Source organism: Myotis daubentonii, chromosome 14 (genome assembly GCF_963259705.1).
Source record: "Myotis daubentonii chromosome 14, mMyoDau2.1, whole genome shotgun sequence".
NCBI lineage: Eukaryota > Metazoa > Chordata > Mammalia > Chiroptera > Vespertilionidae > Myotis > Myotis daubentonii.
This window is the reverse complement of record NC_081853.1, coordinates 27,602,657-27,629,488: the sequence shown is the minus strand read 5'-3', so window position 1 is coordinate 27,629,488 and position 26,832 is coordinate 27,602,657. Positions and strand designations below refer to the sequence as shown.

General features: G+C 49.1%; 1 protein-coding gene across 3 annotated transcripts in view; it reads left to right on the top strand.

The window, feature by feature from the left end:
• The first annotated feature begins 1,970 nt into the window (after positions 1-1,970).
• PXYLP1 (2-phosphoxylose phosphatase 1) overlaps positions 1,971-26,832 on the top strand; it is a 67,035-nt gene continuing 42,173 nt past the window's right edge. The window contains exon 1 of one of the 3 annotated variants that reach the window (XM_059663770.1): positions 1,971-2,108. The gene's annotated coding sequence lies outside the window, so the exon portion shown is untranslated. Of the gene's footprint in view, positions 2,109-8,231; positions 8,404-26,832 lie in introns of those variants that run through there. The other 2 variants (XM_059663772.1, XM_059663771.1) reach the window with 2 other exon arrangements.

The window sequence follows — 26,832 nt, the reverse complement described above, 5'->3', positions numbered from 1 at the left end:
AGAGAGCGCCTGTGCCCCACCTCCTGCTTGGAACTCTGCCCCAGGATGCCCCGTACCAACACAGAAGGGCCGCAGCAAAGTGAAGTGGTGGTGTGGCAGCTTTTGTGGGGGAAAGGTTCCAGACGGTGTCCGAGTCACCTTTAGTCCCCGTAACAGAGACGGGATCCAGGAGCAGCCACATGTTCCCTGTGAGGGATGAGGAGGTAGCTGAGAGAGAGGGGGAACCACTTACCATGGGATCACAGTGGCTGGGGAGCAGGATGGACAGGTGACTCAATAGGTGCCGATCCGAACCAGGCCCAAGGCTTGTGGCATGGTTGGCAAAGAGAAGCTGTTGTTCTGCTGGACTTGATGCTGTGAGGTTGTGAGCTTGGCTCTGCCAGGCTCTCACGTGGTGCCCGAGAGTGTAGCTCACATGGAAGGAAGCAAAACTGAGAGATGGAGAGTCCCTGAAATCATCTGTCCCTGAAACTACATCCAGGACCTTTCATTTACATGAGTCAATCAATTCTTTTTTAAGCAAGTGTGAGTTGGGTTGTCTGTCATCTGCAGCAGAAGGTGCCCTGACTGACGCCTGCAGGGAAGAGGGAGGCAGCGCCAGCCAGGGGGAGAGCCTGGGCTTAGTGGGAGGACACTGGGAGAAGCCTGTATGGGAGAAGTGCTGGGTGTGGTGGGTGGACTGGGAGCCAGGTGGGAAAGTCTGGGGTGATGCTAAAGGGACAGTGAAAGGTTTTGTGCTGGGAGATACAGGGCTCCCTGGGAGGGGGTGTCAGTAGTCAGGGCAGGAAGGCCCTGAGGACAGCGTAGCACCAGGGGAACCTGAGACTGGCAGGTTAACACTGACTGGCCATTGAGCCCTGAGGTGAGGAAGGCGTCCCAGGTGGCAGGGGGGATGGCGACACCACAGGGTAGATGAAGTTGGGTGTTGGGGAAGAGAGAGAACTTGCTGACCTGAGATGGGACCTTCTTAGCAGAAAACCAGAGTAGGTAGGAATATGGGAAAACTACGCAGGTGTAGTGTGTGGTTTGGGAGCTACCAGTACAGGAGTGAAACGGGAGGCCAGTGACCAGCTGCTCCAGAAAGTGCGCCCGGAGGGAAAAAGGAGTGATACTGATTGAGTATCTATGTTGTTCAAGGCCAGTTGTGCTGGGCACATAGGGTCACTGTAGACTTCCCACTGACACCGAAGGCCTACACTTGGAAGAAATGACCCACAAATATGGTATCAAATCAAGTTCAACGCTCGGATGCCCAAGTTAGTTATAGAAATAGGCCAAATGCTCTGTGAGTCTTCAGTAGCCTCGGGGGAAGCCACGGAGCGGGGAGGGGGAGAGGAGACGGGCTGCTCGGGCTGCTTGGCCCTGGCCTCCCCCGGCGACCTCCCCCGGCGCCTGCAGACGGTCCGGAGACAGAGCCGCAGGGAGGTCTCCAGTTGACTCACGGCCGGATGTGGTTGGCGCCGGAAGAGAAGCGTGGAGTAGGTGAAAGGGGGAATGGAGACACGGGGACGAGACTTGTAACAATTTGAGTCCACGCGGCAGCAGTACCCAGCTGTGGCGGACCCCAAACATGCGCGCCAAGCCCAGCACCGGGACCAGGGCGGCGCCAGGCCACGTGCACGGCCCAAAGGCACCCACCCTAAGGCCCCGGGCCGGGCCGGTGTATCCCGTCCGTCCGTCCGCACAGCCCCAGATGCCAGTCTGGCGGCGTGTGGCGCGCAGCGGCTCTGCACGCAGGTGGCCGCGGTCTCTGTGCGCTCAGACGACCGTGACCGTAGCTTTCGTCCAGCAGGGGCGTCTGCAGACTGGACCGTTTTGGGGGGCTCCGTTCGGCTTCCAAGAGCTAGCGTCCCCTCCACAAGCCCTACTGCACCTACCCGCCTGCCGGGCAGCGCGGGCCGCCTCTCCGCCTTCGGGGCGGAGCTCGGGGACGCCGGACGCGGGGCGGGCCGAGCGCGGGGCGCGGCGAGGCCGGCAGGGGGCGCTGTGGGCTGCCGCGCTGTCCCGCGGTCCGTGCGCGCGGTCCGAGCCTCCCTCCGAGCCAGGCGAGCAGGCGGCGAGCGCTGAAGCGGCGCGGAGCGACGGAGTCGGGGCCGGGACTATGGGCGGTGAGTGTGGCGCGGGCCGGGCCGGGCTGGGCTTGGCTGGTCGCCGTTGAAGCTGAGCGGCGCGGCGGCTGGAGGCGGGCAGGCGTCCCGGGGCGCGGGGTGAGGAGACCGAGGGTTCCTCTGGGCGCTCCGAGGCCGGGACGACCCCTGTCTCCCGTGGGAGAGCCAGTCAGGCGGGTCTGGACCCGCAAGTAAGCTGCCTCCCCCTACCCGCGCCCTTTCCAAGCCCCAGCCTTACTCCTCCCTCTCCCGAAGCCACCCCCTTCCTCCAGCCTCCCCCGTGCGCCCCTCGTCCCAGCCCCCGCCCCCTCTCCGAGCCCAGCGCCCCCTAACCCTGCCCGCGATTCCGCCGCCCTCCCCCCGAGCTCTCGCCCCCTACCTCCCTGCTGGCGCCTCGCCCACCCACCGCCTCCCGCTCCTCCCGGTCCAGTCCCGCGCCCTCTTGCCTTGCCAGCCTCCATCCGAATCCCCGCCCCTCCAACCCTCTCCCGCTCGGCCCCCGCACTCCCGCCACGGGATTCTAGCCCGAACTCGAGCTCCGCGGGTACCCCCTCCCGGTCACCCCATTCCCGGGCAGTGCCCAGCCCGCTCGCCTCCAGATGAGAAGGCGGCGGCGACTTCTCCGTGGCCTTTCTGGGGGCGGCTGCTCCCTGCGCCCCGCGCCTGCGGGCGTCCTGGGGCCCCGCGGAGAGGCCCCTCGGTGCGCGGGCTGGCGAGCCCGGGAGCTCAGGTTAGGACTGCGTGGGGCCGACCCCACGGCGCTGCTTTTGCTGCTCCACTCGAATATGTCGCGATCTTTTCAAGAAGCCGGTTTTTGTCTCCCACACGCAGAACTGCATCTGCTTAAGAGCAGGTTGCTCTCTTTGTGGCTGCAGCGGTCTTCCAAGTTGTACCTGTGGGTGGTTAAAGGATTAACGATGGAAGGGGATTGGGAGCCATATTTCCCCGCTTCGGCTGGGCGTTTGGTAGCAAAGGAGCGAGGCTATCCCGCCTGCGTGTCCAGTGCCCTCGTGGCCTGGGAGCGATGCGAAGGGGGAGGGAAGTGTGAGGTGAGTGGCCCAGGGGGCCTCAGAGGGCTTCTCGTCGTCGTCGTGGGGACAGTTTTGCAGAGTGCCCTCGGATGAACCCCGGTCTGCGGAGCTGGTAGTGCCCAACCCAGCCTTACAAACGTGACGTGACCGCAGACGGGGCTTGGCACCAACTCCTCCTCCTCAGAGGTGTTGGTGCCCAGCCTGGACTTCTGCGGGAAGAGTTTAAACAGATGGTTTGACAAGCCTCGTGCTCCCTGGAGAGAGGTGCAGATGCATGGTTGCAGCCTGAAAGCCGGCGCCCCAATCTCTGCCCTCCCTTCTCCTGGCTTTCATTAGGTCTCGGGTTGAATTAATTGCCTATTGCAGAGAAATGACCTGTAGGGGGTACATCTCTTTTAGGGGTTGGCTCCTGGGCAGCCCACCCTCACTGATGCATGAGAGGCTGCCTTTGGGCACCAGGACAGGCTGGCCCACCTGCCTCTGGTGCACCGCACGCTAAGCATTTGTGAAACTGCAGAATCAGCGACTATTTTTTTATTTTTATTGATTGGCTTGAATAGTAATTAGCTCAGTATCCATTCACCCCTGCGTAGTGAATGAATAGAGTAATTAGCCCCAGATCACAATGGGACACAGAAGACTCCCTCTGAGTGTCCACAAATTCCGGTGGGCATCTCCTCAGCCCTCACCACGCCCCTCTGTGATAAGGTGTTGACTCTTGGGTGCCCCACTGGCCAGAGACGGGGTGAAACTATCTCTGTGGCCCCTGCACCCAGCCCCTGGCACCCTCCAAGTGCTGGTACTCGGTGTTTGTCTAGAAAAATGGGTCACCCTCTTAAATCCAGTCTGAGTCCATAACCCATGTTTTTCCATTGTGCTGCACTATTTTCAAAATGTTACCTTTAAATTAATCGAACACACACACACACACACACACACACACATACACACACATACTTGTCTTACTAGAGACAAACTTATTTCTGTTGGTATTTGGGGCAGAGAGCTCAATGGGTCTCTAACCTCAATGGGGACTCCAGCACTTCCAGGAAGGAAATTAGTCGTCCTTACCACAGAACTGGGCCCGTTGGGGAGCTAAGGCTGATTGCTGAGAGGTGAGTCCTCCCAGCTTAACCAACAGGGCCTTGAGCTGTGGCCACACCCCCCTTCTGCATCCCTCATCCCTGCCCATGATGGAGGAAGCACTTGGGGACGTGGTGTGCTTGTGGAGCCTGCTGGCTACTTCTGATCGCACCATCTTCACTCCAGTGGGCACTGCCCACCCCAAATAACGGCCCCCCAGGCAGAGCCGGGAGTGCCCCTTCTTGCACGGGCCTGGCAGTATGGTTTGCAGCTCCGTTGGCGGGGGAGGCAGGTGGTTTTGCATGGTGTTTCTGTCCGAGGTGACTGACCACTGGCAGATGGAGCCAAGTGCAGCGCTTCTGCCCCTGTCCAAGGTCAGCTCTAGAGAATACAGCCAGAGGTGGGGCGGGGGGGGGGGAGCCCCCAGTGCCCCCTTTTTCAGAGGTCCAGGAAGAGCTGGAATTCAGAACAGTCACTTGAATGTGGGAACCTGCACTGCCCACAGGCTCACGCTGTGGTGGGCTTATCTTTCTTACCCAGACGGTCTCTGTGTCCAGGTCTGGCTCTTACCCAGGATTCCCGAAGCTGGTGAAAAGCTGTTTTCTAGAAGAGGTTTAATTAATGCCTGTAGCTGTGGGTGAGAAAGGGAGGGAGGGAGGGAGGGAGACTGACTCTGCTATCTGGAGGTGGGCAGGCATGAGGTCCTGCACACTTAGAGGGGAAGACTTCAACCCTGGAACAAGGATCTTGGTTGGTGGATTAGGACCATGTCCACATTCTGGTATAGGGGTTACCATTAGGAGCAAAGTCACGGAGCAGGGAAGTGGCCCTGCAGCAACGTGAAATAAGGTTTGCTGGGCCCACCATCCTGGTTTCTAGAAGCTTTGAAAGGCCAGCCGAGAGTTGAGCTTAGCAAGGTGGGAGAGCACTGAGCCATTTAAAGTTTTTGAATGAGGGTTGTGGCCTCTTTGGAAGTGATGGCTTGTGCAACATTGGTCTGGGGGGTGGGGGGAGGCGCCTTACACCTAAGATGCTGAAGGGAGATTGGCAAGGGGAGAAGCAGCCAGTAGGGTTTGTGCATCTGCACTTAGTGGGTGAGGAAGCACCAGCTGCCTTCTGCTAGGGTTGTGGCATTTTGACGGAGTCATCTCCCACGGCCCCTTCTTGAATCGGATGGGCAGTTTTGTAGATGGACTGTGGCCTGGAGATACTGCAAAGCAGCCGAGAGGAAGCACCTGCGAAGCAGGAATGGCATTGCAGGGTCTGCTTTGAGTCCAAAAGGTAGGTGGGCCAGGGCAGCCTAATTGAGCCACGGACTCTGGCCTGCTAGCCACCGCCCCCAGAACCAGTAAGCTGCTCTGAATGCTAGGGCCTTCAATGGGGCAGCCACTGGCTTTTGGAAAGGAACAGGCCAGTCAGCTTTATTCCAGAGCATGGAGGAAGTTAAGGATTAAAAAGGCACTGAGAACCCCACCGGTGTCACTCAGTGGTTAGAGCTCCGGCCAAGTGGGAGGCAACCAGTCGATGTGTGTGTGTCCCTCTCCCCCTCCCTCCCTTTTATACTCTGTCTGAAGAGCAATGGAGAAAATATCCAACCAAGGCGCTGAGAAAAGAACTTGGAGGGGCCTTGCAGCCGGAAGGCCACCCGCACCCGTATCCTCCTGGCTGGGTCATCTGTGCATCCCTCTGTCCTTCCCCCTTCCCTTCCTCCCTCTCCCCCAGCCCTGTCCATCTGCACTTAACACATCAGCGGAGCCGTCTCTATGCTGGTGCTCGGGGTAGGGGAGAGTTTGGGCAACTCACACACCTAGTGGTAGCAACAGTAGGAACTTGAAAATTCTGTTTGTTTGCACTGTCACTTCCCCAACTTATACATTCATGTTTTTGTAATATTAGGCATCCCTTTGTCATCTGCTTACCACTCTCTGCCTCCATGTATAACTGACTTCCTTAGAGAGAGCTATAATTAATGGCTTAGAAACCAGAACTTTAAAAAACAGACCTAGTTGAAAATTATTGCACCTAGTTTTGACACCCCCGCCCCTCCCCTCTTCTACACTCCTTTATGTGGTTAGAGGTATCATTTATATCAAATTTATGAATAGTTTGAATAAGATTTTTCCTCCCCCTCAATTATATGCAGACACATGTCTTTCCAACCAACAGAACCACAGCTGAATTTCCTAGACTTACCTCATTCTTGGGTCCAACCCCAAACGTCAGGCCTTCAGAGCTACAGCAATATCATTTTGAGCTTTGAGCTTTTTAATTATATTTTAAGAAATGAAGCTCTTGCTTGCTAATTTTGTCATCTGCTAATATAGGAGAATCTAAAGTTAGACTAAAACATTTACTGCCTTATTAACCCTTTATGCTTCTTTCTTTTTATAAACATCTTTTTATTGATTTCAGAAAGGAAGGGAGAGGCAGGGAAACATTAGTGATGAGAGAGAATCATTGATTCGCTGCCTCCTGCAGGCCCCCTGCTGGTGATCGAGCTCACAACCTGGGCATGTGTCCTGACAGGGAATTGAACCGTGACCTCCTGGTTCATAGGTCAACACTGAGCCACGCTGTTCAGCTCTTTATGCTTCTTAGGCGAATGAAGCAGTCGCATTAAGGTAGAGAAAAATTATTAAAGTTATAGTAGAAATGTATGGAAGCTCAGAGATAATAATAAAGGGAAACCAGCTTGTAGAAATAAATTGTTAAGCTTTAAACATGGTTACTAAAACGTGGAGAGATAAATAGGAACTTTCAGAGTAGTATAGACAAGTATAGAATTTTGACAAGTATAGATTGATGAGTATAGAAATTTTGATCCATCATTGTATTGAAATGCACTAATTATTATGACCATCCATTATGCTTCTATAATACCTTATTATATAAATAGGCAGCCATCTCTGTGATCTTGTTCAATCCTTCCAGCAAGTCTGGGACCTTCTGAGAGATGGGGAAACAGGACCACAGGGTGTTTAAAAGACTTCCCCTGGAATTCATGTATTTTGAGCCTAGATATTCCTGCTACAGTGGCTTGATAATCAAATATACTTAATAGCTATTTGAGCCTGGCCAGAGTAGCTCAGTGGTTGAGCATTGACCTATGCACCACGAGGTTGCTGGTTCGATTCCCAGTCATGGCACATGCCTGGGTTGCAGGCTCGATGCTCAGTGTGGGGCGTGCAGAAGGCAGCTGATCGATGGTTTTCTTTCATCATTGATGTTTCTATCTGTCTCTCTCCCTTCCTCTCTGAAATCAATAAAAGTATATTTTAAAAAATAGTTATTTGAAGATTACAGGTGGTCTCCTGCGTAGGTATCAGCTTTCATTAAAAGTCAAACAAACAGAAACAATGTGTGCTTAGCACCACCAGAAACCTCCCGGGAGGATGTCTCCAGGTTTGTGGCTGTCAGATGTTCTCCGTTGATGACTTCCTAATACTAGAGTACCTGCGTTTGGTTGTGTATTCAGCGCATTGCAGTGGTTAAGAGTGTAGACTCTGAAGCTAGACAGGCTTTGAATCCTGGATCTACCATTACTGATCTTGTACTAGGCAAGTTACTTAACCGTTCCGTGCCTCAGTTTCCTCACTTATAAAATTGGGATGATGATGATAATACCTACCTCGTGGTATTGTTGTGAAGCTGAGATGAGATTGTACATGACCGGACTTAGAGTAGTGCCTTGCACGTGGTACGTGCTTAAAAAAACGTTAGCTGTTACTACTATTTATTCGTTCCTTAAAAATACATCCTTGGTGCGACCAACTGTACTGATATAATGAATATATGACCATGGATAAGACACACAGTCTCGGTCCTCGTGGAACAGCAAACAGTGGTGTGTGATGATCTTTACCTGGTACATACTAGTATGATGTGGCCTTGCCAGCTCTTTAAGACAGGCACTCATTTGATTGGTATGTGTCTGACACATGCTGGTTGTTAATGTTTTAACTATCACTCTTGGCCTAAGGTTGTTTAGCGGGAAGTGTAATATGAGACCATAAGCTCAATATTTACTTACCTGGTTTGCCAGCCCTGTTCTTGGTCCGGGTCAACAGCATGCTGGCCTGACCGCATTTTGGACTTGGCTCTTCAGCAGCCCCAGAAGCCCAGGAGACTGCCGGAGACCCAGTTTTCTGAGTGAGGAATGGTACAGCTGCTCCCGGGGGCAGGTAGGGGCCCGAGGCGGAAGGCCAGACAGCCATAGTTCTTGGGTCTGCCGTAGCCGGAACCTCCTTGACATGAAGGTCACTGGGAAACTATGTTGATGGGCGTGGGTTTCGTAAACTGGTCCTGGAAAGGGAGGGCCTTCCTCCTCAGAACTCACCCTCGCTTGTTCCGTGTGCCCTACAAAGACACTCGCGATGGCAGGCTGCCCAGCTCACCTCTGCCATCGCAGAGCTGGCACAGGGCCTCGGCGATGGGCTGAGGACTAGCGAGACCTCCCGTGATCGCTGCCTCGGATCGCTGCTCTGCCTTGGGAGTGTGGTTAGTTAGACCGCCGTCTGCTCGGCCCTGGAGTGCTTCAGACGAATAAGTGAGCAGTCAGATCAGAAACCTGATCAGCAGGTCTCTTAATGGGGAGCCTGCTTATTTTTATTTGTTTAATCTACTGGACTTTGAAGTCAATGAGGCTTTGTCTTTTTTCTTTTTTTTTTAATACTTACCCCACACTTGGAAAATAAAGAAATGGCACATCGGCCCTGGCCGATGTGGCTCGATTGGTTGGAGCATCGTTCCTACATCAAAAGGTGGTGGGTTTGATTCCCAGTCAGGGTAGATACCCAGGTTGCAGGTTCGATTCCCGGTTAGAGCGTGGGGGAGACAACCACTGATGTTTCTCTCTCCCTTCCTCTCTCTAACATCAAATTTTTAAAAATCTTTTAAAAAATGGCAAATAATGCCATTCATTTAAAGAGAAAAAAACCACGTCTATTCCTATGAGAGCATAATTGAATTAAAAGGAGGAAACCTTTTCTCTAGTTGCCAAACAGTTCCCAGGTGCTCTGACCTCTGGTCTCAGTTGCCTCTTGATTTCCAGACAGGTCATCTTTTGTCGCCAATTTGTCTCCATCAAAGTCCCTAATGGAAACACAGACCTGAATGATCAAAGCTTGGACATTTATGGTCAAAGGTCATGGCATGAACAGTTGTTGGTTGTTTTGTGGGGTGTGTGTGTGTGTGTGTGTGTGTGTGTGTGTGTGTGTGTGTTTTATCTTACTCTGTCTTCTAAGTGAAAAATTAGTGTATCTTCTTTGAAAAAGAAATTATATTTTAGACCAGCGGTTCTCAACCTGTGGATCGCGACCCCTTTGGGGGTCGAATGACCCTTTCACGAGGGTTGCCTAAGACCATCGGAAAACACATGTATAATTACATATTGTTTTTGTGATTAATCACTATGCTTTAATTATGTTCAATTTGTAACAGTGAAAATACATCCTGTATATCAGATATTTACATTATGGTTCATAACAGTAGCAAAATTACAGTTATGAAGTAGCAATGAAAATAATTTTATGGTTGGGGGTCACTACAACATGAGGAACTATATTAAAGGGTCATGGCATTAGGAAGGTTGAGAACCACTGTTTTAGATGCTGGCTAATGTCAGCAAGCAAGATCTAATCAAGGCTGCCTCATCCTCTGTTCACAAAATTTCTAAGTTAATGGTATGTGATTATTTTTTTTTCTCCTCTTCTTCTCCTTGCTCTAATGACTGCTGATTATTTTTTTAATCTTTAAATTCTTTATTAGTTAAGGAATTACAAATGTGTCCTCAACGCCCCCCCATTAACCCCCATACTCCCCCCTCCCCCCCACTCATGCTCTCATCCCCCTGTTGTCCATGTCCATTGATTTGGCTTATATGCATACAAGTCCTTTGGTTGATCTTTTCCCCTTACCCCCACCCTCCCCTACTTTCCCTCTGGGGATTAATAGTCTGATCGCTGTTTCTCTGTCTTTGGATCTGTCCCTGTTCATCAGTCTACATTGTTCTCTATATTCCACAAATGAGTGAGATCATGTGGTATTTGACTGCTGATTATTTTGAAACAGCTGCATTAATGGATGGTGTTTAACAGCTCGATGTACAATGAGTAAGCGCAATTGGCTTGACTGAGCATCGCACATTCTTTTCACTTGCTCTTTAGCTTGAGGAGTGTTTGTTTGCTGTGTGTGCAGAATGCCGGAAAGGGAGTTGGTAACTCCTTGCCTCTGCCCGCCCACCACCCAATGCTCACACTTCCCTGGGACGACGTGTGTCCTCACGGAATCCAGTTCCCACTGCATTAGGATTGTCCACTCAGGGGCCTGCCCCCCCGCCCCCCCCCCCCCAGCTTGACTGGGAGCTCCTGGAGGGCAGGGGCCACCCCAGCTCATCTCTAAGTCTTCAATCCTTAGCACAAGGACTGGCATGAAGTAGGCCTTGATAAAGGTTGGGTGAATGAATGAGCGATTGCAACGCAGTTAGGATTGTGTTTGGCTTCGAGTCACGGAAAGCCCTGCCTCAGTGGCTTAAGCAAATCATGGTTTATGTTTCTCATGTGATAAGAAGTCCGAAGGTAGGTGGTTGCTGGCATTGGTTTCAACAGCTGATGTCTGTCTGGGCTGGCGCTTCTGTTACTGCCTTGGCCGTTCCTTCCGGATGGCAGAATGACTGCAGCAGGAAGGAGGCTCCAGCCACAGTGGTGCCTTTCATCAGGAAAGCAGACATTTTCCTCAAGACACCCAGCAGACTTCCCCTGACGTTTCATGGCCAGAACTGTCACATGGCCATTCCTAATGAAAAGGGCCGTGTGAGTATTTAGTCACATTGTTGTAGGCACATTGCTGCACAGAATTGTTAGGTAGACTCACGGCTGAAAAGCAACCCCAAAATGCTTAATGGCTCAAACATGGTAGACATTTCCTTTTTGTTCACGTCAAGTTCACAATGGCTGTTCCTTCCAGAGGTGAATTAGGGACCCAGGCTCTTAAGGCTGCCGTGCTCCTTGGCATTAATCAGCACAAAAGGAAGGCCTGTGGAGGATGGTGCCGGGGAGGAGTTACGGACCAGGCGTGGAGGTGGTGAATTATTCCATGAACCAGGGCTCCGTCACATGGTCACACCTCCCGCAACAGGCTGTGAAAGGTGGCCCAGCCCTGTGCTTAGGAGAAAGAGGATCTGAGTTTCACGATTAGCTGGCAATCTCTGTTACACCATTCTCCCCACCCCCAAATCAGGATTCTCTTAGCCAGGAGGAAGAAATGAATACTGATGGGCAAACGGGTGCCTGTCTTAGAAGGAAGTGCTGTGCTAAGTAGGCTCCAGCCAAAAACAGGCTTTATTCCCAGATCATCTGTCCTCAGTCCCTGCTTCTGTTCCCGCTTTTGGGAACTGGGCCAGCAGGACAGTGGAAGGTCCTCATTATCCCCGTTTCTTGAACCAGGGCATGCATGTTCTTCACAGCTTTGTGGGAATGCGTTCCGATCGATGTCCCTCAGCAGCTGTAGATGACCCCAGAAAAACAAAAAAGGTCTCCGGCACCCCCAAGGCCAGAGGAGCCCCTGAGAGCACCAAGCCTGTGAGAGCTCCTTGCTCTTGAGCCTGCAAGTGCCCCTCCCTACTCACCCAGCCTTCCTGAGTTTCTCCTGCTATTCAGCCCTGGCCCCAGCCCACATCTGGGTGCAGGGTGCAGAGGTTCAGAGGTGAGGTCACAGCATACAGTGACCTCTGCTTCCCACTCAAATTCATTGACAAATATTTGCCCAACTGCTTCCTGTTGTTTTTCCCCAGTAGCATTAATGAATGATCCGTTGAACTATTGGGTTTGAATGATGTGTTCTTATTCAGTTTGTTGTAGGTTTCTGTGTCAGCTTCCTTCTGGGTGCCCTTCTTTCCTCCCTTCCTTCCCACACACCCCTGCTGAGCACCTGCTGTTGACTCAGCTCTGTGTCCACCCAGCCCTGGGGGAGGCAAGCAAAGAAGCTGACTCGAGCCTGTGGTGTTGATGAGGGTTGTGGGAGGGCTGTGGTTGCTCAGTGTTGGAGGAACTCACCCAGCCTCAGGGTCAGGGAGGACTTCCCCGGGGAGGTGGCATTTGAGCTGAGTTTAAGGATGAGCAGGAGTTAACCAGATCAAGAAGGCACCTGGGCCAAGAGCGTGAAATGGACACAGACTCTGAGTTATGAGAAGGGGAATGTGGGGTTACAGGGAGCAGCGTCCCGGAGTCGGGCTGCTACGGGGTGCTCATTCACTCATTTAAGACGGTGCTGAACAAGGCAGGTAAGGTACCAGCCAAAAGGGCACTCAGGATCTGGGGCTCGAGGGGCGACGAGGCTGCAGGGGAAGTTCGCCAGGATCTGAGGAGCCCTTGGCTGCTGTCCTAACAATGCTCCAAAGAGTTTGCTGTTGGAGGCTGAGTAGGATCTGGGGCCCATTTCTTGTGCCATCACCTCTCTTGCCTTGCCCCTCTGTCTCCGATTCTCATCTGGTCCTTTGCCCAGGCATTACTCAGGCTGTAAAAATAGAGGCTGGCATCAGAACACCAGCATGTCGTTGGTGGGGAAAGCTGAAACTGTCATTACATAGCACGGTACGTGCCAGCAAGTTTTTTGATGGAGTGCTTTCTCGGAACCCCAAGGACGGTTCTGAAGTTGGCTTACAATTTATTTTTTCCTTTCAACTCATACCAATAATTCTGACCACTCGGCTCAGAATATGTGCTGCCTGTGCCCATTACCCACCCCGTGAGCGCGTTGGAATGAACCTTTAACGCTGAAACCCACCAGGTGAGGGCTTGCCTTGCCACGGGCCCGCTGGTTGGAGGGGCCAGGTCACCTGCATGAGGCCCCTAGGTGCTGCCCTGCAGTCGTGAGGGTTCCCTGACAGTGAGTTGCGGGCTATAGCCTGCACTGCCTGAGCTGCCTGAGAAGGGACAGCCCGCAGTTTTACTCCTTCTCCTTGAGGACTTGAGGGCTGAGAGGGTTTCTAAGAGCCGGCAGCAGCGTTTATTGTGATGAATGGCCACAGGGTGATGCCTTCATTCTCTGTGCCCTGCCCTGTTTATTAGTGTGGAATTGACAGTGCTAGGGGCAGGGCAAAGCGGTGGGGGGGACAGGGGGCGTGGGGGGGGGATGCAGAGGGAGGACCATGGAGCTAGTCTAAGTAGGGCCAGTGCTAATTGTAGGGCACTTTGTTTCTGGGTAGAAAACTTTTAGACCTCTGGTGTTTGCTGGGTGCCTCCTTGGTACAAAGGGCTGCAGGGAATGCATAATAATAAATTACTACTTTGATATTGTGATTTATAGTAAGATATATATATATTCATTGTCCCTGTTTCTGGCACAGAGCTTCAAAAACCCTGGGGATTTCCTGTGATGAGAGCAATAATGGTGTAATTTATGTTAATGAGGTGACTTTGAGCAAGGCATCAAGGATGGGCCTGGTTGCCAGGAAAACCAAGCTTGTGATCAGAGGGTTGGACTCAGTCGCACCTCCAGAGCTCTGGGGAGGGGAGGAGCTGGAGGTTGAAGCAGTCACCAGTGGTCAGTGATTTACCAGGTAATCAATCATGCCTACGTAATGAAGCCTCCTTAGAAACCTAAAGGATGGGGTTTGGAGAGCTTCCAGGTCGGTGAACATGTGGAGATCTGAGGAGCGTGGCACCCCGGGAGAGGGCATGGAGACTGTGCGACCTTTCCCATATACCTGCCCTGTGCATCTCTTCCATCTGGCTGCCCCTGAGTTATGTCCTTTTATAATAAACCAGTAATCTAGTAAGTAAATGTTGCTTTGAGTTCTGTGAGCCACCTTAGCAAATTAATCAGACCCAAGGAAGGGGTTATTGGAGACTCTAGGCCAGTGATGGCAAACCTATGACACGCGTGTCAGAGGTGACACGCACACTCATTTTTTTGGTTGATTTTTCTTTGTTAAATGGCATTTAAATATATAAAATAAATATCAAAAATATGTCTTTGTTTTACTGTGGTTGCAGATATCAAAAAATTTGTATATGTGACACGGCACCAGAGTTAAGTTAGGGTTTTTCAAAATGCTGACACGCCGAGCTCAAAAGGTTCGCCATCACTGGTCTAGACAATAGCTAGCTGGTCAGAAGTACAGGCACAACTGGATTTGTGGTGAGGGGGCAGTCTTGTGGGGCTGAGCTCTTAACCTGTGAGATCTGATGCCGTCTCCAGGTAGATAGTGTCAGAATTGAGTTGAACTGCAGGACACCCAGCTGGTGTCAGAGAAGTGGTTGGTGGTGATGTCAGTGGGGAGTTGGGAGGACCTCACACAGGTTGGAATTAGGTGCAGAATTGTTACTGCCATCAGTGCTTTCCAGGAAATGTCTCATCTGGTCTCTTTCACAGCCCCATGAAGTGGGTACTTCCCATCCCCTTAGAACAGGGGTCCTCAAACTACGGCCCGCGGGCCACATGCAAATACAAATATTGTATTTGATCCCGTTTTGTTTTTTTACTTCAAAATAAGATATGTGCAGTGTGCATAGGAATTTGTTCATAGTTTTTTTTTTTTTAAACCATAGTCCGGCCCTCCAACGGTCTGAGGGACAGTGAACTGGCCCCCCGTTTAAAAAGTTTGAGGACCCCTGCCTTAGAATATAAGCTCCATGAGGGCAGGAGTTTTGGAATGATTTGGTCACTACTGACCCCCATTTTCTATGACTGTACTTGGCCTATAGCAGATGCTCAGTAAATACTTCTTGTATGAATAATTGAATCACCATTTACAGGAGCAGAGACTGTAGCTCAGAGAGAGTAACTTGCCCGAGGTGCCACAGCTGCTAAGTAGTGGAGCAGAAGGCCTTGGTCCCAGTCCCAGTGAGGTACGTACCATGAGCTGTGACTTGGGGTACCCAGCCTGGCTGCCCTTAGAATGCAGGTTGCCTGAGGCTAGGGCTGTAGGAAGGTCCCTGGCCTGTCTGTCCTGTCATTCAGACCAAGTGCAGCACAGCCTTGGCAAAACCCATCAGTTGTGTAACAGTGTGCTGCAGGCCCTCAGACATCAAGGCCTCGAAGGTTGCCTGTCTTCTGGCTGCCAGTGCCTGGCGATAGCTCGAGGGGAGGGAATGGATATGCAGGAGTGTGTTCATCAGCAGCTCCTTCGTTCTGTCATGCATGTGTTCAGGAACCTTCTGTGACTCCCTGTTCCTAGAGGGAACCCAGTCTGGCCCCAGCGTTTCTCCGCCCTGATCACAGATGAGTCACTGCTTAAAACCTGCTGTCAGTCAGCAGTGCAGGGAGGGGAGGGCTTGTACTGGTGTGCACATCATTTCTCCTCCTCGAAATGCCTGTTCGCATCAGGCTTGCCCACTGACATCCTGTTAGCTTTCACACTGTTTCTGCCTCCTCCCTGAAGCCCTCTGACCATCCCCTGCCCCCAGCCTGCCCCCAGCCCCTGCAGCCTCAGTCTGTCTGTAACAGTGCACTTCCTAATGGTGTCCTGGAGCCCTGGGTTCTGCAGGTGTGAGTGGGGCACGAGACCCTCCCAGTAAACTCTGCGTTTGTCTTTCTTACACATCAGGTCCCATGTTGGGTTGAGTTTTGAAAGGAGGTGCTCTTTCAAAACATCTGATCTCTTTATAATTTATCATGTACCTGCTTGGTGACTTCTTGCTTGACTACATTCTTTAAAAATAATTTAAATGAGTTTACAGCTTGCTTTCTTTTTTTCTGATTGTGAAAGTAAAAGAATAAAATGGAAAAATAAAATAAAAGTAATACATGTTTGTTTAAGAAGATTTGGAAAATGCAGAAATCTACAAATGAGAAAATAAATCTTCCAGGAACCTATCACCTGCTTAAGGGTTGTAAATCAACCTTACATCTTGTAATTTGTTTTAAAGAAAATTAAAATTACTTGTAATTCCAGCCATAATCACACATAACATTAAGGGCATATTTTCTCTTTCCAGTTTAAAAAGAATTGTTACATTCACTCACCTTAAAAAATAGTAATAGGTTCAAAAATTCTGAAGAGTATAGAATAAAAAGTCCCACTCCCACCCCTGTTTCAAACCACTCAGTCCAGTTTTGTAACATATCTATAATAATAATTAGCATATCTGTAATATGCTAATTAGACCAGATGTCCTTCCGGACGACCTTCCAGATGAAGCCGGGGCTTTGAGGGAAGCCCGGGCCCCAGGTGGCGGAGGGAAGCCGGTGCTGGCAGCTGGGGGAAGGAAGGCCTACTCTTGCACGATTTTCGTGCATCAGGCCTCTAGTCTTTTTATAACATAATTGAGCTTCAACCATACATGATGTATTGTAGCTTGAATTTTTGATTTAACAATGTAACATTTTCTTCTGTTATTACAAATCTTATTTTTTGTTATTTGTATACAACACCTTGTAAAAACAAGGCATTAAACATATAAGTGAAATTCTGAAAAGTCCATAATAGAGATGATCACTGTTAATTTGGGGGCTGTCTCCTTCCAGATCTTTTTCTGTAAGTTTATATGTTTCCTTAAAATTTCCACATATATATCAAGATATGCAAGTGTGTGTTTTACCTACATGAGATCATCCTGTATCTATTATGCTGATGCTTATACACTCGCGTATTTTTTTCACTATTTAAAAAATATTTTTTTCAGTTACAGTTGTCACACAATATTATATTAGTTTTAGTTGTACAACATAGTGATTAGACATTTACATAACTTACAAAGTGATCACCTCAATAAGTCTAGTACCCATCTGCCACCACAGATAGTTATTACAATACTAGAGGCCCAGTGTACGAAATTGGTGCACTTGGGGAGCGGGGAGTCCCTCAGCCCGGCCTGTGCCCTCTTACAGTCTGGGAGCCCTCAGGGGATGTCCGACTGACGGCTTAGACCCGGTCCCCGCAGGGAGCGAGCCTAAGCTATCAGTCAGACATCCTTAGTTCTGTCGCGGAGGTGGGAGAGGCTCCCGCCACTGCCACTGTGCTTGCCAGCTGCGAGCCCGGCTCAGGGCTTCTGGCTGAGTGGCGCTCCCCCTGTGGGAGTGCACGTTTGTCCACGTGCTCACCTACGTCCACCTCTTTCTTTTAAAGGCTGAATCATGTTTCATTGTATGGACAAACTTTAATTTTTCAACCATTTCCCTATGGATAAACATTTTTACAATTAGTGTTATTTCTGCTTTGTACATATGAGTGGGCATATTTTGAGGATACCCAGAATGTGAATTCTTGTGTGTTTATTGTTTTAATGAGACCACCACTTTTTCATGAATTCTTTTCTAGGTAACCCTGAGGGGGAGTGAAACCTGACAACCAATGGGTCTGGGCTGCCCGTCACTACTTAAGCAGAGACAGGGTTGAATCATATATGAGTGTTTATTCCAGTAATGCCAGCAGTATGGGAGAGTAGTAGGTCATTCACAAAAATCTGCTCTACTCCTCCTACTAGCTGCCTGTGTATATAGGGACTAGAGGCCTGGTGCACGGATTCATGCACTGGTGGGGGGCATGGCCTATGGGGATCAGCCTGCTGTGGGAGCACTGCTCATCCCAGTCAGCCGAGCATCGCTCCCACTGTGGGAATGCACTGACCACCAGGGGGCAGCTTCTGTGTTGATCGTCTGCTCCCTGGTGGTCAGTACGCATCATAGCAGCAGGTCGATGGTCATTCTGCCATTCGGTCACTGGGCTTTTATATATATAGAATATATAGATAAGGAAGAGAGAGAGGCTGCGTGCAAGGGGAAAGGGGGGGGAGGGGGGGGAAGAATGGTTGCAGGGTCTGTGGTCCATGTGTCTCTTTCCAGGATCTTGAAGTCCGATAAAAAGTTAGTTAATTTTCACTGGTGTTAAAACCTGCTCAGGAATGGTCAGTATTCCTGGAACAAGCTCCCAGGGAGGCCGGTGTCCAGGCACAGCAACCATATCAAAGCATGTCCTGTCCTTTGTCTGTTCTCAAAGTGTATTTTCTGAGCAATGGACCCATCTGGGCCCAAGGTGTCTCTTATCTTTCTACAGCTCTGTTTTTCTTCTTGCAGAACATCCTCCGGTTTCCTAAGGTCTGTAGGAAAACGTGTCTATAGTTAGTAAGGTGAATAATTATTAAGTAACTGTGGCTCTATTCTTATCATGAGCCCTCCTACCAGGAGCAGTTTGCCAACCACAGATATTCCCTTTTTGGGAATTTGACTGTTTTAAGTTGGTTACTTTTAAGACACTGTAGAGGTTCAGAACGAGTCTCCCAGAATGTGTCACCCTAGCATGCAGATTATGTCCAGCTAAAGACAAAGTCTAACAAGCTTAAGAAGAGCCCAGCCGGCGTGGCTCAGTGGTTGAGCATCGACCTATGAACAAAGAGGTCACGGTTCGATTCCCGGTCAGGGCACATGCCAGGGTTGCAGGCTCGATCCCCAGTCGGGGGCGTGTAGGAGGCAGCTGATCAATGAGTCTCTCTCATCATTGATGTTTCTACCTCTCTCTCCCTCTCCTTCCTCTCTGAAATCAATAAAAATATATTATTTAAAAAAAAAAAACTTAAGAAGAGCTTCCCCCCTTACCTGCCTAAAGGAATTCAGGTAGAAAAACCTGCTTAAAGCAAAGGAACTACCTGTCACCTTAGCACAATATGAGCTAGGTGTGGCCAACAGGGAGGGACCTCGCGGAGTCTGCTCTCAGACTCCCCTCTGTGTGCCGTTGCTTCTGGGTAGCCCAGCAAGAATTTGTTCACCAAATGTTTGCTCCTTCTCATCTACCTGTGAATTGCCGACCTTCCCTTTGAAGTCCAAGCCTCTACCCCCCCTTTCTCCTTAGCTCAAGATGGCCTAGAAGCCCCAACTGCCTGATATGTTCCAGGGTCCCATATTTTCACAGACCCCCCCCCATATGTACATATATAATTAAATTTGGTTATTTTCTTTGTTAATCTGTCTCGTGTCAGTTTAATTATTAGACTAGCCCAGTGGTCGGCAAACCGTGGCTCGTGAGCCACATGCGGCTCTTTGGCCCCTTGAGTGTGGCTCTTCCACAAAATAGCACGTGCGGGCATGCACGTACAGTGCGAAGTTGACTTAAAACTTTAAAGTTTATTAAGTTAATTTTAGGGAACGTTGTGGAGTGAAAGAAGATGTAGTGTCGAGGATTGAGAAAGGTATGTTGAGATGGTTTGGACATATAGAGAGGATGAACGAAAGGAGATGGACGAAACAAGTATACAGGACGAGTGTGGATGGGAGAGTTGGGAGGGGTCGACCTCAGCGAACGTACCTCAATCAGATTGAGGACGTTTTTAGCAAAGGCCAGCTTAGGAGTACCCTAATTAAGTTAATAACAATGTACCTACCTATATAGTTTAAAAAATTTGGCTCTCAAAAGAAATTTCAATCGTTGTACTGTTGATATTTGGCTCTGTTGACTAATGAGTTTGCCGACCACTGGACTAGCCAGAAGAACTATGAAGGAAGAGAAATTTTTCCTTCCCACACAACTCTCTCACCAACAGTGTGTAAAAGAATTCATCCTCATTGATACTAATATTCACTAGACTTGGGTGATGTTTTTATTTTTTGCCAATCTGAAGCATGAGAAATGTCACCTTAAAATTTATATATGTTTCCATCCTAGTTTTCTAAACATATACACATTTATTTATGTATTTATTTTTGTTTTTATTCCTCACCTGAGGGTATTTTTTCCATTGGTTTCTTTGTTTTTGTTTTTTGTTTTTTTTAAGAGTGCAGAAGGGAAGGGGAGAGACACATTGGTTGGTTGCCTCCTGCATGCATCCTGACCTGGGATGGAGCCTGTAACCGAGATGTGTGCCCTTGATTGGAATCAAACCTTCGACCGTTCAGTCCTCGGACCGACACTCCAACTACTAAGCCAGAACCTGCTAGGGCTACATAAACACATTTTTAAAAATTATAGTCATGCTGTGCATGGTTCCGTATCCTTTTTTTTTCCTTTTTCACATTAAGTCACATTAAAGTTTTCACATTTTCTTTTCCAGGGCATTGCCTTGTCTTCAAAACCTCCGTTGTTCAGGGCTGTTGTCTTACTGAACTGTTGCAATCACCTGGAGCATTCTTTCCCTTAGCGTATGTCTTTAATCTTCAAAGATCCTGCAAATGACCAGTCACAGGAAAGCAGGAAAGCAGGAGCACCCTCTGAAATAGGAATCAAATTAAAATCTGAATGAGATGTTTGCTCAGGGGCCTATCCCTCCGGCATTTGTCAGGGAAGTGCCTAGGATATTGCCATAAACGCTTGTTATACACAGACATTGAACACTATACGTTAAAGAAGCTTCGCCTTTTTCATAGTATCCATTATGAAAAGTGCACGGCTGGTTTGTTTGGATGGAGGGATTGTGATACTTCCAGAGCATTTAACATCATTGAAAATGTTGGCGGTGAAAATAGCACCAGGTGTTAGGTCTGTGGAGTCAGACAGGAACTTGGTTCAGCAATCTCGGTACTTGAGGAAAGAATTCAGAGCCAAGACTCAAACTACAAGCAAACGTTTACTTAGAAAGTCACGGAGCTAGAGCCCTAGCCATTTGGCTCAGTGGATAGAGCATTGGCCAAAGGGTCCCGGGTTTGATTCCAATCAAGGGCATGTACCTTGGTTGTAGGCTCCTCCCCAGCCTGGGCCCTGGTCGGGGTGCGTGCGACAACCAATCGATGTGTTTCTCTGACATTGATGTTTCTCTCTGTCTTTCCCTCTCTCTTCCACTCTCCCTAAAAATCAATGGGAAAAAAATATCCTTGAGTGAGGATTAACAACAACAAAAAAGAAAGTCACCGAGGTAGAAGTGAGCCGTCGAAGAAATGGGTTCAGGAAACAAGTTACAGAGACAAAAGAAGGGGCCCTTGGAGCTTAGGAGAGAGAAAGATCAAGGTAACACACCTAGGGAGGGGGGGGGGGTGGGAAAGGTATGAGCATGCTCCTGAGAGGGAGAGAGGGCTGCATCCTCTGTCCTGAGGGCTTTTAAGGGTGGGGACCTCAGGGGAAGTCCCAGGGGAGGATCCCAATAGACTACCCATCAGCTTTCCAGATGTGTCCTTTCAGGGTCTCTACTGATTGGTTGGCACCAGGGCAATGGGTCCTTAGTCAGTGATACTGGTCCTGATGTCAGCCATGGCTTTGCTTGTCTGATTTCACTGCTCTTCTGGGCCTGGACCTGAAATAACAGCTGAGGCCGAGATGTTATTCCTATTCCTAGGGGTTAATGCTTAAGGGAAAGGTCATGCAAGGGCCTGCATGGGAGTCGAAAGAGGCCACTCCTAGGCCCCTTGTTCTTCCTCCTCTGGGGTCTTCCACATGACGAGCTACATGCCAGGGGAGGAAAAGTCAGGGGAGGGTCCAAACCACATGACCAACGATATGCTAGGGGAAGAAAAGTTACTCTGGCGGCCAGGTCCTTGTTTCCCCAGTCTTGCCCATTGCTACGCACCTGGAACTTTCCACCCTGATGACCTTCTGTACCTGGCCAGTCATTCTTGCTCTGCTCATGTCTGTCCAACTGCCCACCACAAAAATACCCAGGAGGCAGTGTGGTGTAAGAGAAGCAGTCTTGAACTGGCAAGTCAGAAGAGCTGGCTCCAAATTCTAGCTCTTCCCCTGACTGGTGTAAGCCTGAAGAAGACACTCGCCCTGTTGGGTTCTGTGCGGTGAGGATGACCTGCGTGCAGGTGTGGAAAGCCTGGTAGGGGATAGGCAAGTAGTTAGAGACCAATTCTTGTGCAACATTAATGAGAATTCTAAGAATTAGCACCTTCTGCTAATGGAATTGGCTATTGTGGCATCATATAAAATTAATTTTTAGTCTTTGTCCCTGGTTCCTGGAACACAGCTCCTAAAACCCTTGCAATCGCCAGAGTCCTGAGAGTGTCTTTTATATGCCAATGAGATAACTGAAGGCTGGGAGCCCCCAAACAGCTTTAGGATGGAGATTGGTTGCCAGAAAGACTCAGGGAGGCGAGAAGGGCTGGAGGTTGAGTTCAGTCACCAATGACCAGTGATTGAATCAATGGTGCCTACGTGGTGAAACCTCTATGGAAACCCTTAAGCAGCAGGGTTTAGAGGGCTTCCGGGGCTGTGAACATTGAGGTGCCAGGAGAGAGGGCACGGGAGCTCTGCCTTGCCCCACACCTTGCCCTGTGCATTTCTTCCATTTGGCAGTTCCTGAGTTGTATCCTTTATAATAAATCTACAGCAACAGTAAGTAAAGTGTCTCCCAGAGTTTCGTGAGCTGTTCTAGCAAATTATTGAACCTGAAAGGGGTGGGGGGGGTGGGATTGTGGGAAATCGCCCCCCTCCCCCCCCAGATTTTGTAGCCACGTTGACAGAAGTAGGAAACCTGAGGAGGATCCCATACTTGCAACTGGCATGTGAAGTGGGGGCTGACTTTGGGACTGAGCCCTTAAACCTGTGGAGTCTGATGCTAAGTTGGGGTAGTCAGTGTCATAATTGAATTGAAATGTAGGGCACCCAGCTGGTACCCAGAAAGTTGGACAATCAGTTGGTGTGAGACAGAGGAAACCCACACATTTGGTGTCAGAACTGTTGTGAGTGGAAACAGCTGAACTCTGTGTTACTGGTCTCCAGAAATGCCCTGACATCGTCAGCCAGCTCGGTGCAGGCTTTGCCCAGCGCTGGAGATATGCTTGTGACCAGGCCAACACCATCACCACTGTCGGGTGGCTTATGATTTAGTGGCAGGAGACAGCCAGCCAAGAATTTCAACGTGATTATTTGCTTGTGTAATGACAGTCCTGGGAAGTGTCATGAGGGAGAAATACAAGGTGACATGCGAGTGTCAGGCAGAATGCTGATCTAGACAGGGGAGTTCAAGGGCAGCTTCCCTGAGAAAGTGGTCTTTGAGCTGAGGTCAAGGGCTGACCAGGAGTCAGCAAGACGGGAAAGGCGGAGGGTCAGAGGAGAAGTAGCATGCTAGCTGGGGGAAGGCAAAGAAGATGGGCTGCTGTTGACTGTAGTGAGCCTCTCCTCTGTTCATTCATCTGTTCAACAAATATTGACTGAGTGTCTGCTCCGGGCCAGGCACTGGGGATACAAGAGTAGATGCAAGACGGACCAAGTTCCTGCATCATGGAACTCACTATTGCGGGATAACAAATCATCCCAAACTCGGTGGTGGCTTCAAACAACCAGCCTTTTACCGTTCTCTTCCTGGTCTGGAGGGGGACTGGGCCCAGCTGGTGTTTCTTGCTCAGGTCTCAGTTATATACAGGCAGTGGCTTGACTGGAATCGTCTGAATGTTCCCTCACTTAACGTGCCTGGTGCCTGGGCCAGGAAGACTCTAACAGTGCAGGCTGTTTGCGCATTCCTGCCTCTGGGTGGCCTCTGACACGGTTTCTCCAGCATGGTAGCTTCAGGGCTGCAAAGCAGGGATTCCAGGAGAGAGCAAATCAGATAGAATCTGCCTGGAATTTTCCAACTGGCCTCGGAGGTCATGCAGCATCATTTCTGTCCCATTCTACTCATCGAGGTGGTCCCAGCGCCAGCTCAGGAGGCCCAGAACCCTCTCTTGATGGGACATGTGACAGAGAATTTGTGAAGGTGCTTTAAAACGACCACCCGCTACTCTCCTGAGCATGTTAGCCTCGGCTTCAAATCTTCCTGCCTGCCGCGGCCACCAAAGTCCTCGCAGGAAGCCTGGATGGCCTTGGATCCTGGCTCCAGCCTGTTCCTCGTCCCCACGCCCCCATCCCAAGCAGATCAGAGAGGCGCGGTCTTCTTCATCTCGGGTCCTTTCTTGTAGGGGGTCGGTGCCTCTTGAGGACGGCACCCCAGGTGCCTGCCCCACTGACCCACTTCCTAATTGGGTTGTCAGAGGACATGCACGGATGGACACAGGCCCCCAGTCCCCACGGAGCAAGGCTCTTTTGTGGGTCTGAGCGATGGCCAGGGTGGCTGGAGGTTATGGTGTGGGAACCTGAGGTGAGGCTGGACTGGTAGTGGGGCCTTGTAGGCCGTGGGCAGGGGTTGATGGTTATCCTAGGAACACAGAAGAAACCACTAAAGGGTAGAGTTCTGATGCCACCTGCCGGGAAGTTGATAGAAAACAGTCTTATGGGCTCACGTCTATGTGGAATCTAAACAAGTGAACAAACAAACAAAACTAAGTTCATTGATACAGAGAACAGGCTGGTGGTTGCCAGAGAATGGGGATGGGTGAAATGGATGAAGGAGGTCAAAAGGTACAAACTTCACCTATAAAAAAAGTTAAGTCATGAGGATGAAATGTACAACATGGTGACCTTGATTAATAATACTCTATTACATATTTGAAAGTCGCAAAGAGAAGAGATGTTAAAATTTCTCATCACAAGAAAAAACAAATTTTATGACTATGTATAGTGACAGATGTTAACTAGAGTTACTGTGGTGATCATTTTGAAATATATACAAATATCAGGTCATTATGCTGTGCATCTGGCACTAATAGAATGTTCTATGTCCATTATACCTCAATGGAGAAAACAAAGAAGTCAGTTCTTCTGGAACAAGATTTTGCATTATGTTTTAAAATTAATCTGTTAGGATGATGTCTTTTTCTTACAAAAGAAGACTCTCAGGTGTGTTCCTAACTTGGGAAGAGGAAATGTAGATCTCCATCCTGATTGAACCCGTGAGTGGCAGTCTGTGGTTAGTTATCACAAGGTTGGTGGACAGAGCCAGTCCATTCTGTAACCAACAGAACTCACAGCACCATCGTTCAACTATTCTATTCATTCATCCAACAAATACTGACTGAGTATCTGCTCCGGGCCAGGCACTGGGGATACAAGAGTATAAGCAAGACTGACCAAGTTCCTGCATCATGGAACTCACTATTGCTACATAACAAGTCATCCCAAACTCAGTGACTTCAAACAACCAGCATTTTACTGTTCTCTTCCTGGTCTGGAGGGGGACTGGGCCCAGACCGTTAGTAGACACAATCGATGACATGATGTCCTGCAACACCCAACTAATAATGCAACCGTTGACAATGAATAGTGCCCAACCAGCACCGTAACAGACCTGGGACGATGATTGTTAAAAAAACAAAAAAAAACACCCTCTAAATATTGCAGGATAACTCTTTACCCTATTTAGCACACATCCTCAGATACACAACCTAGAAACTACATTTTATGGTGGTAAGGCAGCATAAGTATTTGCTCATTTAGCTTAGGTTTGTGGAAACGGTGTGGAAACAAGGATCATGACCACCCCAGTGCTTGGCATTCTCAAAATCACTTGCGTCAACAGCTTCTTCCCCCACGTGTCTCATGAAGTTCTGTTGACTTTTTTAGAACCCCTAGTGATTTACAGGTCAGTATGACTTGCTCTGGAAAACTCGAAAGGGCCCACCATCCACTGAGTAAGGTGGCTCTCTTAGGTTCAGGATCTCTACCAATCTCCGTTTCAAGTTAGGTTTCAAGGTAAGTGTCATAGCCCAGATCACAGTGATTTAAAGATGTAAGTGATCAGAGCTCTTCCCTAATGTTGCCTGATAATAAGCTTAAAGGGGTCGCCTCAATCTTTACATTTAAATCTGTTCTAAAAAGCTGTTACTCCAAAGCAACAAAATTTATTTTATTGGTGTATTTTCACTCGATTGGAAGACCGATGAGTGGAATATTATGATTCAGGTATAACAAAATAACAATATATAACAAGATATATTATTTTGTTTAATCTTTATCACAAGCCTATATATGGACAAGTATTACTTAGTATTGATGTTAAGCTACTATAACAAATAGTTCCCCAAATTTCAGTGGCTTAACATAATAGATTATTTTTCCCTTATAAAACAGTCCAGTGTGGTTCCAAGACAATGGTATCAGGATGGGGGTGAGTGAAAGGGGTGTGATTATTCCTGGAAGTAATGCTGCAGTGAACATGGGGTGCAGATATCTCTTCAAGAGAGTAATTTTGTTTCCTTCAGATCTGTACCCAGAAGTGGAATTGCTGGACGATATAGTATTTCTATTTTTTTTTTTTAAGGGATTTCCATACTGTTTTCCATAGTGACTGCAACAATTTACATTCCCACCAGGAGTTGCACAAGGGTTCCCTTTTCTCCACATCCTCATCCTGTTATCTCTTGTTGCTTTTTATGATAATCATTCTAATAGGTATGATAGGTATCTCATTGTGGTTTTGGTTTGCATTTCCCTCATGATTACTGATGTTGAGCATCTTTTCATATACCTGTTGGCCATTTTTATGCCATCTTTGGAAATATGTCTATTCAGTTCTCCTGCCCATTTTTAATCAGAGTGTTGTTGTTGTTGTTGGGGTGGTGGTGGGGAGCTGTTGAGTAGTATGTTTTTTAAATATATATATATATATATCAGAGAGGAAGGGAGAGAGATAGAAACATCAATCATGAGAGAGATCATTGATTGACTGTCTCCTGCAAGCCCCCCTAGGGATTGAGCCCACAACCGGACATGTGCTCTGATGGGAATTGAACCATGACCTCCTGGTTCATTGGTTGATGCTTAACCTCTGAACCACACAGAGCAGGTGAATAGTATATGTTATTTATATATTTTGGATATCGACCCCTTATCCAACATGATTTGCAAATATTTTGTCATATTTCATAGGTTGCCTTTT